The 17,886-nt window shown below is 37.4% G+C and overlaps 1 non-coding gene across 1 annotated transcript; it reads left to right on the forward strand.

Annotated features, from left to right (window-relative positions):
• Window positions 1-1,538: 1,538 nt before the first annotated feature.
• LOC136390209 (U6 spliceosomal RNA) lies at window positions 1,539-1,645 on the forward strand. The gene has a single exon (XR_010748641.1). It is a non-coding gene; the product is annotated as a U6 spliceosomal RNA (small nuclear RNA).
• Window positions 1,646-17,886: the final 16,241 nt, after the last annotated feature.

Raw genomic sequence — 17,886 nt, forward strand, 5'->3', positions numbered from 1 at the left:
AAACAAAAATAAAAACAAAAGCAGGATTAGCTTGGTAGAATTTGCTTTATATTTCTCCTCAGAGCGTCACACGCTGAATCCAGTTCTGTTTTGGAATTTTTACTATTTTTTGATCTAGATGGTTAATAAAGCAAGTGTAAAAGAGATAATAAATGATATATCTTTGAATTATAGTTTCCTAAATCCATAAAAAATGAAACTACTTTATAGATTTTCCAATGTGCCTATGAAAATTCACAATATGCATTCACTTTTATTACATGCTCTAAATGAGAAATTGAATAAAGTGCCCATTTCTTCATAAAAATGCTTTCATAACTTTGCTGTTTTAATGACATCATTGTATATTAAAATTCAGAAGCCCCTCAATGCTCTGCTACTGAAGTACTTATTTTAAAGTACCATTTTAAATATTGACTTTGGTTCAAGTAAAAGATATCCTCGGGAGCAAAATTCTATTTCTATTTTTACAAGTTTATTTGGCTTTGGGTAGATTTTTAAAAGAATTTGCCTCTTTGATTTTACTTATCAAAATAAAGTAAAAATTTCCAGAATTTGAATCTTGATTTCAAGCTGCATGATTATTGAATCTAATACATGGAGAATACAGAAAAGCGTTCATGTATTCACTTTATATTTATTGCTCTCTCACTGTGAGCACAACACTATTTTGGAGACTGGGATGCAGAGATGAAACCATAACCTGTGTGCTCCTAGAGCTTAGAGTCTAGAAAAGAGAAAGACAGATGAAGAGGCAACCACTGCATACTAAGCACGATCACAGGTCTGAGGAAGATGACCAGAGTTTCAATGACATGAACACTAGATCTTTTTTTGTTATAATCTTACAGCTTCCTGAGGCCCTGCTCAGTTTTTTTTCCCCCAGTATATTTTCTCCCTGTTGTTCAGAATAGATACTGTTTGTTGTTCCATTGCAAAGCTTACTGATTCTTTGGTCTGTCACCTCCATTCTGCTCTTGAGTCCATCCATTGAGCTTTAAAATTTTGATTACTGTATTTTTCAGTACTAAAATGTCTACTGTATTTTTCTTTATATACATTATTTTTGTTGTGGGAAATATTTATTTTCTTGCTGAGAATTTCTGTTTTTTCAATTTGTTTCAAAGAGTTTGTAGGTTCTCATTGAAACAATTTTATGATGGCTACTTTAAAATCCTGGTGAGCCTGACCAGGCGGTGGTGCAGTGGATAGAGCATCAGACTGGGATGCGGAGGATCCAGGTTTGAGACCCCAAGGTCGCCAGCTTGAGCACGGGCTCATCTGGTTTGAGTGAAGCTCACTAGCTTGGACCCAAGGTCACTGGCTCGAGCAAGGGGTTACTCAGTCTGCTGTAGCCCATGGTCAAGGCACATATGAGAAAGCAATCAATGAACAACTAAGGTGTTGCAATGAAAAACTGATGATTGATGCTTCTCATCTCTCTCCATTCCTGTCTGTCTGTCCCTATCTATCCCTCTCTCTGACTGTCTCTCTGTCTCTGTAAAAAAAAAAAATCCTGGTGAAAGAATTCCAACATAGTTCTTGCTTCGGCAGCACATATACTAAAATTGGAATGATACAGAGAAGATGAGCATGGCCCCTGCTCAAGGATGACATGCAAATTTGTGAAGAATTCCATGTTTTTTGAGAGTGTTATATTGAGTGGGACAATTGAATCCATGTTAGCACAATAAATTAAAGGTAATAAGCAAATGAATGTAGGGAGAAGAAAATGCAATAAAAAAGAAAAAAGAAAAAAAAAGAAAGAGCCAGTATGGCTTCAGAAACATACTCAAAGAGAAGATTAATAAAAGATGAATAAAGAGTGAGATAATCAGGAAAAAAATAAAGGAATTCCAACATATGTGCCTTTTAAGTTTTGACATCTTTTGATTCCTTTTTTCTCATGTAAGTTGAAGTTTTCATGGTACTTAGCATGACGAAGGATTTTTTAAAAATTGTATCCTGGACATTTGGGGTATTGTGTTATGAGACTCTGGATCTTACTTAAATCTTGCATTTCAGAAGGCCTCCTCTGACATCACGCCAGCAAGGGTAGGGGTCACTGCCTTATTACTGCCCGGTGAGGTGGTAAGTTCCCCACTTAGTTTTCTTTGACATTCTGGATGGGGAAAGAAATTAGGGATTCTTCATTTGCTATCACGTGGGGGTGGCAGTTCAGGTTCCACAATAGGCCAACACTGCCATACCGAGCTTAGAGGAGGGAAGCCTCGTTACCCTCTCCACTTGGACTCCACTGACACTGTGCCCTGGGGCCTCATTACTGCTGGACAGCTGCCTCCTTACTGCTCGTTACCGCTGGAGAGTTGTGGGTCGGAGTCCAGGCTCCCCACGTGGTCTCCAATGACAACATGGGAGAGATCTTTTTGCTGCCCAATGGGGATAAAAGTCCTAACTCCTTACTCAGCCTTTTCTGACACCATCGTGGGGCACTGGGAAGGGAAGGAGGGGCTCCCCACTTAGTCTTGTTAACACACTGTGGGTGAAGTTGATGTTTGTTCCAAGCTCTTTAGCTGGAATAGGGCTTGTTGTCTAAACATTTCCTATCTTGGTAGGCTTCACTTTCCTGCTTTTTTGGCTGAGGGCAGGGTTTTAGTGGGGTTTCTTCTTCTTTATTTCTCCTGCCATTGGTGTTTCTGGTTTCTCCGGCTCCGAGTCTGGGATATATGAGGCAAGAAGAAAACCCAAGGAACTCCCCATCATGTCATTTCTTGGGTCCCAAGGTCCCTAGCCAATCTGCCTTCTCCTTTGCTCCTTTCAGAGTCTTCTTATTTTTGTTTCATATACAACAGCCAGTATTTTTAGATGCACTGCAGTAGGAGGAATAAAGAGAAGTGATGATATTATTTTAGCTCTTAGATTGAGATATGCCTGAAGATGACATTTGACTTTTCAGTTACAAAAAACAAGAAACTCCCCTTTCATTGTCAATACACCTCGAATGGGTTTTCTGTCACTTGCCACCAAGGTTCCTAGAAGTGAGCAGAGAGTCAGAGAGCAAAGAAATAACACACGACTAGAGCCTTCTTGCACTGGAATGCAGGTCTGTTGGCATCAGTTTTTGGGATAAACTAGACTTTGGTTTCTTATAACATGAATTTTATTTTCAACAGTATCACTTTCTTTTTTATTTATTTATTTATTTATTTATTTATTTATTTATTTATTTAATTTTCTGTACTCCTCTGAAGCTGGAAACAGGGAGAGACAGTCAGACAGACTCCCGCATGCGCCCGACCGGGATCCACCCGGCACGTCCACCAGGGGGCGACCCTCTGCCCACCAGGGGGCGATGCTCTGCCCCTCCGGTGCGTTGCTCTGTTGCGACCAGAGCCACTCTAGCGCTTGGGGCAGAGGCCGAGGAGCCATCCTCAGCGCCCAGGCCATCTTTGCTCCAGTGGAGCCTCGGCTGCAGGAGGGGAAGAGAGAGACAGAGAGAAAGGAGAGGGGGAGGGGTGGAGAAGCAGATGGGCGCTTCTCCTGTGTGCCCTGGCTGGAATCGAACCCGGGACTTCTGCATGCCAGGCCAACGCTCTACCACTGAGCCAACGGCCAGGGCAACAGTATCACTTTCAACAGTGAAGGTTCTAAGAATCTAATGGTACTAGTTACAGTTTGCGCTTTCTTCAACTATAAGATCACTTTCATCCTATTATATCATAAACCAAGTAAATGAAGGTGGTGAGAAAGAGGCACTACTCTAGCAGCTTGGAGTTAGGATCAGTGCTTGCTTTTGCCACTAATAATATGAGCAACCTAGGACAAGATATTTGTTCTCTTTGTGCCTCAGTTTCTATTTCTGTAAATTGAAAGGCTGCACTCTAGATAGTTTTTAAAATTTGCCCTAGCTTTCAAAATTTCTATGCCTACTAATGAGAATGGAAAAAAGTAAGGCAAAGCATTTTACACTTGGTTTCTCTGTGATTTAGTGTAAAATACCAGAAAATTAAGGTTGACATTATTTATTTTAACTTACCTTCACTTGGAATGCAAAGAAAATGTTATTACTGTGCTAATGCAATGGAAGGTGACTTTTTCCTATAGTGTAGCAGTAAGATCACACTAAAGAAAATAAGTAAACAGGAGGTATTTTGGCTACCATCTAAGGTCTCGATTGTGGAGTGATGGCATATGAAGGTTAAGAGCTGTCAAATACATTGCTCTCTGAGTCATAGTTTAAAAAAATTATGCAAGAGACAATGCTCATTTAAATAACAGTGCAGGGAGCAAAATGATCAAGACAGAATGCTAGATAAAGATTTCCTATGCTACTACTATTCAAAGCCATAATAGCCTCAAAAATAGAGGCTATTTTCTTTACTTTTGCATGATATTTTTGAAAGGACTTTATTAGAGGAGCAGTTTTATATGCACAAAAAAATTGGGAGAAAGATACAAGGGTTTCTCTTATATGCTGCCTCGCACATGCATAGACTCCCCATTATCAACATTCCCCACCAGAGTCATACTTTTGTTATAACTGCTGAACCCACATTGACACATGATAATCACTCAAAGTCCATAGTTTACATTAGGATTCATTTTTGGTGGTGTACTTTCTATGAGTTTGGACAAATGTAAAATGATACGTATCCACCATTATAGTATGCTACAGAACATATTCGCTGCCCTAAGAACCCTCTATGTTCTGCCTATTCATCCCTTCTTTCCCTCCTTCCCCTGGCAACCCCTGGCAACCAGTGATCTTTTAGTTTTTTCTTTTACAATGTGTCATATAGTTGGAATGATACCATATGTAGCCTTTCAGATTGAATTCTTTCAATTAGTAATATGCATTTAAGTTTCTTTCCTGTCTTCTTTTGGCTTGATATCTCATTTCTTTCTGTACTGAGTATTGTTCCATTGTCTAGATGTTCTATAGTTTACTCATCCTTTCACTTAGTGGACGGCATCTTGGCTGTTTCCAAGTTTTGGCAATTATGAATAAAGCTATAAACATACATGTCTAGGTTTTTATGTGGATGTAAGTTTTTATATCCTTTGGGTAAATACCAAAGAGCATGCTTGCTGGATTGTATGGTGAAAATATGTTTAGTGTTGTAAGAAATTGCCAAACTGTCTTTCAAAATGGCTGTACCATTTAGCATTCCTGCCAGCAATGAACAAAAGTTCCTATTGTTCCATGTCCTCACAGCAGTTGATGTTGTCAGTGTTCTGGCTTTTCACCATTTTAACAGGCATGTAGTGGTACCTCATTGCTTTTTAATTTGAATTTCCCTTTTGACATACAATGTAGAAATCTTACTATATGCTTATTTGCTGTCTATATGTCTTCGGTGATGAGGTGTCCATTAAAATGTCTGCCTATTTTAAAAATTGGGTTGTTTTCAAAACCTATAAATAAAAAAAATTGGGTAGTTTTTCTAATAATTTTATTTTTTTAATGGGGCGACATCAATAAATCAAGATACATATATTCAAGGATAACATATCCAGGTTATCTTGTAGTTCAATTATGTTGCATACCCATCACCCAAAGTCAGATTGTCCTCTGTCACCTTCTATCTAGTTTTCTTTGTGCCCCTCCCCCTCCCCCTTTCCCTCTCCCTCTCCCCTCTCCCCCCATAACCACCACACTCTTATCAATGTCTCTTAGTCTCACTTTTATGTCCCACCTACGTATGGAATAATGCAGTTCCTGTTTTTTTCTGATTTACTTAAGGGTAGTTTTTCTATTGTTGAGGTCTAAAAATTTTTTGTATATTTTGGATTAAAGTCCTTTATCATGTATATCATTTGCAAATGTTTTCTCCTAGTTTGTTGCATGTCTTTGCATCTTCTTGATGTGATATTCCTTTGATTATTCTCTTTGACATTACTGTAGTTTTAATTTACTTATATGGTCATCTTTAAAAAATCATTTATTAGCCCTGGCCGTTTGGCTCAGTGGTAGAGCGTCGGCCTGGCGTGTGGAAGTCCTGGGTTCGATTCCCGGCCAGGGCACACAGGAGAAGCGCCCATCTGCTCTCCACCCCTCCCTCTCTCCTTCCTCTCTGTCTCTCTCTTCCTCTCCCGCAGCCAAGGCTCCATTGGAGCAAAGATGACCCGGGTGCTGGGGATGGCTCCATGGCCTCTGCCTCAGGCACTGGAGTGGCTCTGGTCGCAACAGAGCAACGCCCCAGATGGGCAGAGCATCGCCCCCTGTTGGGCGTGCTGGGTGGATCTCAGTTGGGTGCATGCGGGAGTCTGTCTGACTGCCTCCTCGTTTCCAGCTTCAGAAAAATACAAATAAATAAATAAATAAAATAAAAAATCATTTATTGATTTTACAGTAGAAGGGAGAGAAGGAAGAGAGAGAAAGAGAGAGAGAGAGAAACATTGACTTGTTGTATCCTTATTTATGCATTCATTGGTTTATTATTGTAGGTGCTCTGACCAAGGATCAAACCTGCAACCCTGGCACATCCAGACAACATCTAACCAAATGAGCTACCCAGCCAGGGCCTTATGGTCCTCTTATGTTTATTGAATATTGACTCAGTGTTGGAAGGAAATGTTGGTTCAGGGATTTCAGGAGAACAGATTCTTGTCTCTTTTGTGTAACACCTGAGGGCAGAGCCAGTTAAGTGTGAACAAGAGAGGTGTTTGCCTGTGCAGAAGGCATGCCCATGTGCTGAATGAGCCAGTGCCTAATTCTGCAAGCCAGTGTTTAGTCTCAAGTCACAGAGTAACTTTGAGAATTTAGAGGGAGATGAGTTTTATTAAGTTTCTTTTTCTCTTATTTTGAAGAAAGCCAGAAAGGAAGTTACAAAATCCCTGGAATTTAAGGTAAACAAAGTAGGCTTACTTTGAATTTGTGGTGAGTTAGAATAGTTATTGTTACAGTTAAACCATCCTGTCCTACTTTATAATTCAAGGTGTTTTTTTTTCCAAGGAAAGAATTCACTTTTGAGATAAGGGAATATAAAGCAGAATAAGCAGAGCAGCTGCATTGCACCCGGAAGCTCAGGTTTGTTTTCTCAGATGCTGTTCCTTATGGTTGACTAATCTGGTTGGCAAGACACACATTTCAGTTACAGAAATCTTTAAACGAAGCACTCAACTGTTCTTTCCCTGCCTTGTCAACAGGCTGTCACTCAAGATTGAATGGTGCAGACTTGACTTTAAAAATTGCAATAAAATAAAGCTGCTCATTCAAAAAGAGTTAACAACAACAATTTAATTATTTTACATTTTGGCCTTTAAAAATAAAATTGGATTTTATGGCAATTACTGAATTGAACAGATATGTAAATGTGATGGCTAATGCAGTGATAATTTATGCTTTAAGTTATTTTCTTACTTATAATTATGGATTTGAGTGACAAGATTGCTAACATCATGATTGCCAATATGTTTCAGAAGGAAAGGCACAACAGAATAAGTGCTCCAAAGTGTTCTAAAATGTACAGCTGTCAAGGGGAGGGATGTTGGAGGACTGGATGAAAGACAGTGAAAGGATTAAGCAAAAAAAAATTAGTATTCAACACACAGACGCAGAGAACAGTGTGGTGATAATCAGAGGGAGAGGGGGGTAGGTGGTAGGTGGAGGTAGCAAAGGTGGGGGGAATGGGGAAGGAAAGAGACTGCCCAGAGCGATGGGTGCATGATGCACTGTGAAGATGGTGTTTTATTGTGTTGTACACTTGAAATCTGTACCCCAATACATTAGATAAAAAATAAAATGTACTAGGTAGCTTTTAGCTTTATGAGAATGAGTAATTGTATAACATGATTTATGTTTTATTATACCTTCTCATAGAACAGTAGAGAGTAGTGTAAAACAGGAAGCTACTTTGTTCAGAAGAGTTCCAGGTGAATCACAGCATCAATTTCTTATATTGTCATAGGATTCTTCACTTCTTTGGAAGACAGCTCTGATTGATTCACTAATACATGGTCCTTGTCTTCTCTTTGTCATTACCTCATCTGCAATGCCACGCACGGCTTACAGCATCTCTGTCAAATGCCATTACAAGTGTTTACTTTTGTGCACAAGAAACTGAAGCAAGAATGAGCTAATTGAAATTTGGGATTAAAAAGTCACAGGTTAGTCTAAACAAGTTAATAGCGTATGCTGAAATCAATGTTCTAAGACCTCAGCAGGGGCTTTCAAGCTATCATTGATTTTAGCATTTTTTGAGAGGATTTGAAATTTCTTTTTCAATTTAAATTGATAGTCAAGGAGGTACCCAAGTTGCCCAAGATGTTTTGACAGCTTTGCTTACTAACAGAGATGTTTATTGTCACCTGAAAAGGTCTTTCAACATCTCTGTATGCAATAAATTACGTATGGTGTAGACTGTATAGACTCTGGAAGGCAGAGGAACACAGAGGCTATTCAACTGGGATCATAAAGTGAACAGGATAATCAACATTATTTTTTGTAGGATAAATGAAACAAGGCCACTGACTGTAGAAGAGGTTAGGGTCCTTTCCCCTTAACCATAGATATTATGACCTTGACAGTCCTTAGGTTGGTCATTTGTCTCAAGGGCAAAGGAGACTCAACTATCAACAGCTGTGGTGGGCCTAGTCATTTTCTAGAAAACAGGAGTGAACCAATCCTAAAGCAACCAAAAGATTTTTGGGGGGCAGAGAACAGGAAAAAAATGGTTTAATTTGAAAAATTGGAGAGTTAATCTTGGAATCAAGGGCAATTATACCCCCTGAACCTTATATGAAAAGAGGAATAACAGCATGAGCATTTGCAGGTGAGTTGAATATATTTTTAGGCAATATTCTTACATTATTTTTGGACCTCTCTATATGCTCTATTGTTTTACTGCTGGGTGCATGTGCTATATAATCTTTTCTAATAATGATATCTCAGTGTAACAATGTCTTAGAGACCTTGTTCAGCATCTCTGATATGAAATGCTACAAATGATGACTTGGCAATGTCTTAAGAATTCCTTGGAGACAATTCAGGAATTAAATTTTCTTGTTTGGATATATTGGATATATGTATGTATATATTCATTGTATTTTTTCATCAGAATCTATATATTTTTTTCAATAGTTTCATCCCAAACATGGCAAGCAACAAGACCAATCTTGCATTTTCGTTATTTTGGGGAAAACAATTAATCGTGTGACTTAAACATCAGAAACATATCTTTGAGAAGCTTTGCAAATATATTCCTTCTTAGGCTGATAACTGTGGAAGAGTGTTATAAATTGCCACACTGTATTAATATGAAGAGAAAAAGTGAGGTCTGAACATACCAGGTGACTCCATTAAAGGAAGAGCTTGATTAAAGTTTGACTATAACGAGAACTTCCTGCTTGTTTCTTGAAAACTACGTGAACCATTTCACCCCTAGCAGGTGTGGAGACTGGAATTTAGATAGCCAGAGCATGGAATAGCAGACTGTCTATCCCCCTTTCCTTTTTAGTCCTGTGGGTTGTCTTTCAATCCCTTTCACGTATTATTTATTCCTCTCTGGGGATGAACTAAAGAGAAAGTAATGAAAGTGAAAATGCATATTGGTCTGTTTGACTGAAATGGGGTTTTTAAACAACATAGATTATAATGTATCAAGATATTCTTTTGTTCCAAGAAGTAGATAATTAAGTTCTAATAGTACACAGTTGGGCTCAAGTGATGAGATTATTCCCATAATAAAATATAAAAATAAATTTTATTAATTTCATTCAGGCTTCCATTTTCCAAGGTGAAATGGGAAGAAAATACTGAATACATCAGAGTTTTCAAAATTGAAATACTTTGTCATTGTTATCAATCACTATCTCATGTTGTATTTTTTTCTTTATCTCTTGTTATGTTTTGTAGAATGAAGTTTTATTATTCAAATTTGTATCATTTGATCAAAACATCTGATCTGTATATTTATATTTATTTTAATAGTTTGATACAGAAACAGAAATAAATAAGCTTTTACAATATTATGCTGAATCCATTCAAGGGACTTGAATGCCTTTCATAAGTACTGCACCAAACCAGGCACTGGGAGAATTAAATAGATGTGTGGAACTGGCCTCAGGATATGGTGAAGGAGGTATACACACAGACCTCCAATGCTAGTCAATGGCTTATTTATGCATTCATGTTCATTTCTGTTTGTAGCTATAATCATGAGGTAGAGCAATTATTTTGACCTTGACTGTAGGTTTTGTTATTGGTAAAATTTATATAATCTTTCTTAGATTTCATTGCTACATCTTCTATGGCACTGTGAGCATATCCATGTTATAGCACATAACAGATGTCCTCCTAAGTGGACTGTGATGTATTTGAGGTGGGCTCATGCTTCATTCATCCATACTGCCTGGATGCCTGGTCCATGGCCTGACATCTGATAGGTATTCAATAAATACTTGCTGAATGATTTAAGACAGGGGTCCCCAAACTACGGCCCACGGGCTGCATGCAGCCCCCTGAGGCCATTTATCCGGTCCCTGCTGCACTTCCGAAAGGGGCACCTCTTTCATTGGTGGTCAGTGAGAGGAGCATAGTTCGCATTGAAATATTGGTCAGTTTGTTGATTTAAATTTACTTGTTCTTTATTTTAAATATTGGATTTGTTCCCATTTTGTTTTTTTACTTTAAAATAAGATATGTGCAGTGTGCATAGGGATTTGTTTATAGTTTTTTTTATAGTCTGGCCCTCCAACGGTGTGAGGGACAGTGAACTGGCCCCCTGTGTAAAAAGTTTGGGGATCCCCGATTTAAGGTATTATTGGAGCAAACTGTTTTTTTTTTTTAAATAAACAGTCTTAACAATATAAGACTGAATCAAATTCCAATTTATAAACTTAATTGCATTTTCCAGATTAGATATTAGCTGACACATACATCTCTATTGTGACACAACCTGTAATCATTGTGCAGAGTTTTTAACAACTGGAAAAGACCGTTTCCCCATAACTCTGAGTAGATATTACTGAGTATATTGCATTAAATATTAGAAATGTATTTCTTCTTTTTCTCCATTAAAAATTTATTTATGGCATCATAATTTTCACCTTTGTTTCTGAAAGGCAACCAAACGTTACCACTGGAGTTAAAAAGAAAGCCTTCTTTGAACCTTTGAGTATTTCTAATACTCAAATCCTTTGATTCATGTATTTAAATAAAGTTGCAGAGTGTACCTTTTCTCCTCGTGTACTAAATTATGTTGCACAATAGGTTTTCAATATATTGCAATGTTATTTTTTATGATGGAGCCTATTACCTATAAATAAGGCAGGCATACTGTTATCTGAATAATTTTCATTTAACTAAGTCTGATCTTACTCTCTTGAGAGGAAAAGTGAGTTGGAAATTTTTTTACAAGTCCTCCTGGAGTTTCTTTGATTTTTCTTACTTCTGAATAACATTACCAGAATAAAATTATATAGCTGTGCTTTGTAGGTTGATATTTTTAATATGCTAAAGACCTAAACTCTTATTTCCTCATAATATTGGTATGTATTTACATAACAACTGTTTTTTCTATTAGACTGCATTTATTGAATCATTATTATACATTAAGTGCTGAACCAGGTACATGAATTAGCTCACTATGCCAACATTAATGCAGAGAATAAGTGCTATTATTATTCTCACTATACTGATGATGGAACTGGAGTTTAGGAAGGTTATATTGTTTGCCTAATGAAAATAGCTAGAGAGGGGCAGATCTAGGACCTAATCCCTGAGTACCTAAATCTAGAGCCTGATGTCTTAATCTCCATGTTGTATTGTGAATGAATTCTGACAGTTACTTACTATGTAAGTACAGAAAAGAATTCTATTGTCCTGCCATAAAATTATGAGGACAATTAGAATTATTATATCAATATTTAGCTAAAAAGTAAAGGCATAAAATTGTTCTGATTATTTGGTTCAATTTGTGCTTGGTTTATTCTTATTTACATTTGTTCAGGTCCTTTTTCTCTGGGAATATAGTGTTTTGGGAAGGTATTGAGCAAAGAACCTTGGCTTTGTAGCAGATGAAAAGCTTTCAATTGCAATTAATAAATTTGTTATAACAAAACGGATTGAAAGATAGAGATATTTTTATTGTACATAAGTAGAAGCCCTGAGGGAAAGTGGTTCTGAGGTCAGACAACTGAACAACTCAATCACATCATCTAGAATCCAGATTTCTCCAGCCTTCTGTTCTGTTGTCCTCAGTTGTGGACACTTGTTCTCAAACTTGACCTCATTGTCTAAAAATGGTTGCCACCACTCCTAGCATCACTGCAAACTCTAGAAGCAGAAAGAATAATTGTTTTCTCTGCTATGTCTTGTTTTTAAGGTAAGGAAAATATCTTCCAAGAGTCCCTCAATATATTCCCTTCATATTACTTTTGCTAGAATTGTATCATAAGACTGTTTTAAAGTCAATCACTAGCAAGGAGAAAGAAATAGTTATGACTAGTGTATATTAATTAAGCTTTACCCTCCCTCAAGATCACCCCCAGGGCTGGAAGAAGTCTAGACACAAGGTCAGCAAAAAGTGAACAAAAGCAGGGCTCTTCACAATGAACTTGTGTGTGTGTGTGTGTGTGTGTGTGTGTGTGTGTGTGTGTGTGTGTATTGGGGTCCAGATTGTTTATGGCTGTTGGGTAACAACAAATAATGCCTGAAATAATTTTCTCTTAGCATGAAGAATCAAATAAATATTTTATTCTAGGAGATGATTGTCACATATACTGAAGTCTAATATCTAGTCTGGGGCAACCATGTTAATACGGTTGTGAGGTTCTAAATAGCTATTAGTGGAAGTTTGGTTACAATAAAAACCAGAGTAAGGATGATCAAAGATTCTACTATCAGCAGTTGACAGGGCCTGACACATTTGAAACAAAGCCCTTTGTTTTCATTTTCATTCCTGACAAATAGCTTGTCATTGAAGTCTATGTGGATGATCTTCTGGATACATCTACAAGTCATGGGGAAAATGATGAGCAGAGGTCTCTTTCACTCACTTCTGCATTCATTAAATTAGTGACTAATGAGTCAGTAGCAGTTTATCCACTTCAACTGATTATTTTGTAAGTTTTGGGATCATTGTGAGTTTTATTCTGTTACAAAAAATATTGAGAGGTTGATGTGATAGATTGAAAACCTCAAGAAAATTCAGGCAGTGTACATATGGGTCTAAGTAAGTTATTTTTTTTTTATCCCATGGATACCTGTTTTTAAACTTTGCAGATAACACTATCTGGTTGCATGCAGAAAGAATACTGAATAAGAAAAAAGATAGTTTTTGCTTCAGAAAACTTATTTCAGTAATAATCAATTACTTTTACTAACAAACTTAGAACATTAATGCAGGATGATGTACTTACATTCTTTCATCCCAGTCACTACAGGGGACTCCAGTAGACTTTTAAACATGCTTCTGATTTACATTATGTATTAATTGGTTCAGGCACCAAGTCGAAAGGCCTGGCACTAATGATAAAGCCTGGTAAGCAGTCTGATTAATGAAAGGAGCTGGGATGAATTTGCTACAGGAGCTGAAGCACTTTGTCTAGAAGCACTAATCATTGTAATTTATTATAGGAAGCTTCTTTCACAGCCCTGAGTCATAGCTGTTACTTCTTCTGTAAGAATGTATTAACTCACATGTGTAAAAAAAGATTTCCCAGGAAAAAATGTTTATTTTAAAATTGAAAAAAATTATGCTGTTTTTATTATTAAAATTAAAGATGGGGACCAGGCGGTCGCACAGTGGATAGAGCATCAGACTGGGATGCAGAAGACCCAGGTTCGAGACCCCAAGGTCACCAGCTTGAGCGAGGGCTCATCTGGTTTGAGCAAAGCTCACCAGCTTGAGCCCAAGGTCGCTGACTGAAGCAAGGGGTTACTCGGTCTGCTGAAGGCCTGCGGTCAAGGCACATATGAGAAAGCAATCAATGAACAATTAAGGTGTTGCAATGAGCAACGAAAAACTAATGATTGATGCTTCTCATCTCTCTGTTCCTGTCTGTCTGTCCCTGTCTATCCCTCTCTCTGACTCTCTCTGTCCCTGTAAAAAAAAAAATAAAATAAAGATGGGTAAAATAAGATGGGGTGCACAATAGTATATGTATCCATATTTGAAAACTTGGTTTCAATTAGAATAGATGCTGCATTGAGTTACCATTACATATGATATTAAAATGTTGAAAAACATTTTTCTATTCTCTTTTTCCCCCTTTTTATTGAATTTATTGGGGTGTCACTGGTTAACAATATTATACAGGTTTCAGGTACTCAATTAAACATATCATCGGTACACTATATTGTGTGTTCACCCTCTAAGTCAAGTCGCTGTTCATTCTATTATTCTTGTAGCTATACTAGGTCCTTATGATTCATTAAAAAAATTATTGTGTTGACATGGTTTCAAGTGTCCCACTCAATATAACACCCTCTATCCCCCGCATTGTGCCCCTCATGCTTATGATTCTTACATTGTGAATGAGATCGTGAAGATAATGCAGAAACCTAAGGATGTTTACTAGAAGCTTACAGAAGACAAAATTGGAAAGAAAAGATGCATATTAGGGTTGTTCTTAGTCTGATTTTAGATAAATATAGTTACTAATGTAAATACTTTATTTATTTATTTACTTATTCTTCTTTTTCAAGTGAGAGGAGGGGAGATAGAGAGACAGACTCCTGCTTGTGCCTCAACCGGGATCCACCTGACAACCCTGTCTGGAGCTGATGCTCTGCCCATCTGGGGCCATGCTTGCAACTGAGCTATTTTTAGCTCCTCAGGTGGAGGCTCCGTAGAGCCATCTTCAGTGCCTGGGACTAATGTGCTTGAACCAATCGAGCCATGGTTGGGGGGGAAAGAAAGAGAGAAAAAGAGAGAAGAGGGAGGAGTAAAGAAGCAAATGGTTGCTTCTCCTCTGTGCCCTGACAGGGAATCGAGCCTGAGATTTCCATATGTCAAGCCAACACTCTACTGCTGAGCCAACCAGCCAGGTCCCCTAATGTAAATACTTTAAATATATCTTCCTGGCCCCTCAAAAATCACTTATTAGTTTCTTTCTTTCTCTTATCTGACTTACAGACATACTTCTGTTATATCTATACCATGACATTTTATAGTTGGGATATAACCTAAAATTTTCCAGTTTATTTTATATTTTGGATCTAGTAGAGGAGTTGGGCAAGAAATAGGCAGATGGTTTGTCTGGTTGCAGCTGCCCTAGCAATAGAGTTGGAGGGTCCTGTACCCCTGTCGTGCTGCATGTTGTCTTCTTCAGTACCCTTCACATACATTCTCTCCCCTCCCATCCCCTTCCTTTTCTTCTTCTTCTTCTCTCTCTCTCTATCTCTCTTTCACACATTATAACACTTACTAAAGTCTTGAAAGCTCTTGTTCTGTTTTCTTCACACCCAGTAGCATTTAGCCCCAGGGTTTTGCCATCGCTGGAGATAGATCCCTCTCTTTTTTGCCATCGCTGGGGATAGATTCCTCTCAGCTGGCACTGTTAAGCTGCATTTAGCTGCCAGTCTCTATCATTCATATACAGTGAGGTCAAAACAATTATTTTCTAACCAGTACTTCTCAGAATTCCTAATAGTCAGGGAAACCTGCTACAGGTCTTTCTTTGCAGAAATTCTCTCTGGGTAGAATGTGAAATCTTAAAAGCATGAATTAGAAGTCAAGAAAAAAAATGGATTAGCTAACATGTTTTGTGTTAGCAATAATGGAAATTTGGTGGTGGTGATGGTCAGTGATTGGTGGTAGGGATGGGCAAATAAAAGAGAAGAAGATAGATGGAGGGGAAATGATAGCCAAGCAACTAGAAAAGATGGCCTGATAAACTTTAATAATAGGTGTATCTGACATATTTTTGAAAAATTTTTTTACATCGCTGTGATGTTAGAGCAGAAAATCAAGATTATCCCAGATAATATTTGAATGATATATTTATTAAATATATATTTGAGCAGCACTTACAGTGTGCTTAATGGTGTTGATAGCACAGGGTACACTTTCAGCACAGAGGAGGAGACCCCAACCTAGACTGGAGTCAGCTCAGTTAGTCTTGCAGGAATTCCTGAATGTATTCTTGAAGAATGTGTATAAATTGAAGAGCCAGTGAAGAAGGGAAAGATGTTCTTGCCAAGGCATTGAAGTGAGAGAAAGAATACATAGATTGTATAGAATACATATAGAATGCATAGATTATATTCTGTACAATCTATGTACATTGTAGGTGGTTTCTTAATGCAGGAGGGTGGGGTGTGCCGAATCCTTCATATCCTCATTTGTATTTATGAGCACAGACTGATGGTTGTGTCCTCATGTGAACTTTCCCTGGTGCCAGCACATGAGTGTGTGTGTGTGTGTGTGTGTGTGTGTGTGTGTGTGTATAATATATATATATATATTATATATATATGGTATATATATAGAGAGAGAGAGAGAAAGAGAGAGAGAGAGAGATCTTTCTTTTCTTATTATGACCTTATTTAATCTTAATTATTCCCCAGAAAGTCTGTCTCTAAATATAATCAAAATGGGGTTAATGGCCTCAACATTTCAATTTAGGGGAGATATAATTTAGTTCATAGCACCAGTCATAATTGATTTGGTATATTTTGCCACATATTTCAAACTCTAAGCAAGAGACTCCAATATTAAGGGGAGTTAGACAACAGCAACAACAATAATAACAGCAATATTTTAAGGATTACAATAAATTATAACAGCTATACCTGAGTTCTTCCAATGTGGACTACGCTGTTTTAAAGGTTTACATGGATTGATTTTGATTTGTGAATCCTCCTAATACCTTTTGAAGTAGATAGTAAAAATGAAGATACTGAACCATAGGACCATGTCCAAGAGCCTTGCCTAATAAGGACTAGGCTTGAATCTAAGAAAGGCCATGTTTATTCTGTCATTCATTTATTCATTTAGTAACATTATCTCAAGCTTTGTAACATTGCCAAGTTACAGATAGGCTCTCATGCAATTTTAAGAACAAACATTGAACATAGAGAAGTAAGCAGGTACCTACATATATTTTTAATTTGTCATCATGAATGGAAAATGTGGAGAACTAACTTAAAAGAAGAGAGAGAAGAGGCAAGGAGACCAGTTATAGGACTATAATAGAGAACAGGCGGCAGACAAATGACCAGAATTTAGATCTCAGCATCAGTTAGCAGAGAGGCAAGCAAGCAGGGAAGATTGATTATAGATTTAAGAACTAAAATTTGCTAATGTCAGTGGACTCTTTCTCTGTGGTTTCCTTTGTGGCCTCTGAAATCCAGGGAGTGAGGAGATAAGACAGTTGTCTAGTTCATATTTTATTCAACTATGATATCAGTTGTGACATGGGAGAAAGTTTTTGTCTTCAGCCTAGCTCAGATGGGTTATATTTTGATCAAAGCTTAACCATGCCTCCTATTTTAATAGTAAAAATATCATCCAAATTTTATTGCTTTGTATGCTGCCTCTCATACTCAGTTTGTTTCAAATACTCTTTCCACTATTAGAATAACCTATATCTGTAATAAGTGTCAAGTCTTTATTATAAAGCAAGTAGGGGAGATGTATGTTCTAAATTTATTCTTGAATGTCTTATCTTCTTGTCAGCTCTCAGCATCTAATGTCAAAGAATTTTTCAAAGATATCCAGTCTTTCCTCAATGTCCTAACTGTAATGGTATTATTTGGGTTCTCACCCATGCCAATTATATAGGTCCTACATTCAACTAGTAAAAATAGGAGAAGAAAATATTCTGAAACAAAAGGGAACTTCACTCATCCGGTTGTTTAAAAAGTACAGAAGGTCAATAAGACATAAGTTATTCCAGGTATCCTCTTGGAGAACAAAAAACAGAACAAAACAAAACACAGTATGTCCTTGTTTCTAAATAACACATGTTTTCTCCTGC

This window comes from Saccopteryx leptura, chromosome 1 (assembly GCF_036850995.1).
Source record: "Saccopteryx leptura isolate mSacLep1 chromosome 1, mSacLep1_pri_phased_curated, whole genome shotgun sequence".
Taxonomy (NCBI): Eukaryota; Metazoa; Chordata; class Mammalia; order Chiroptera; family Emballonuridae; genus Saccopteryx; species Saccopteryx leptura.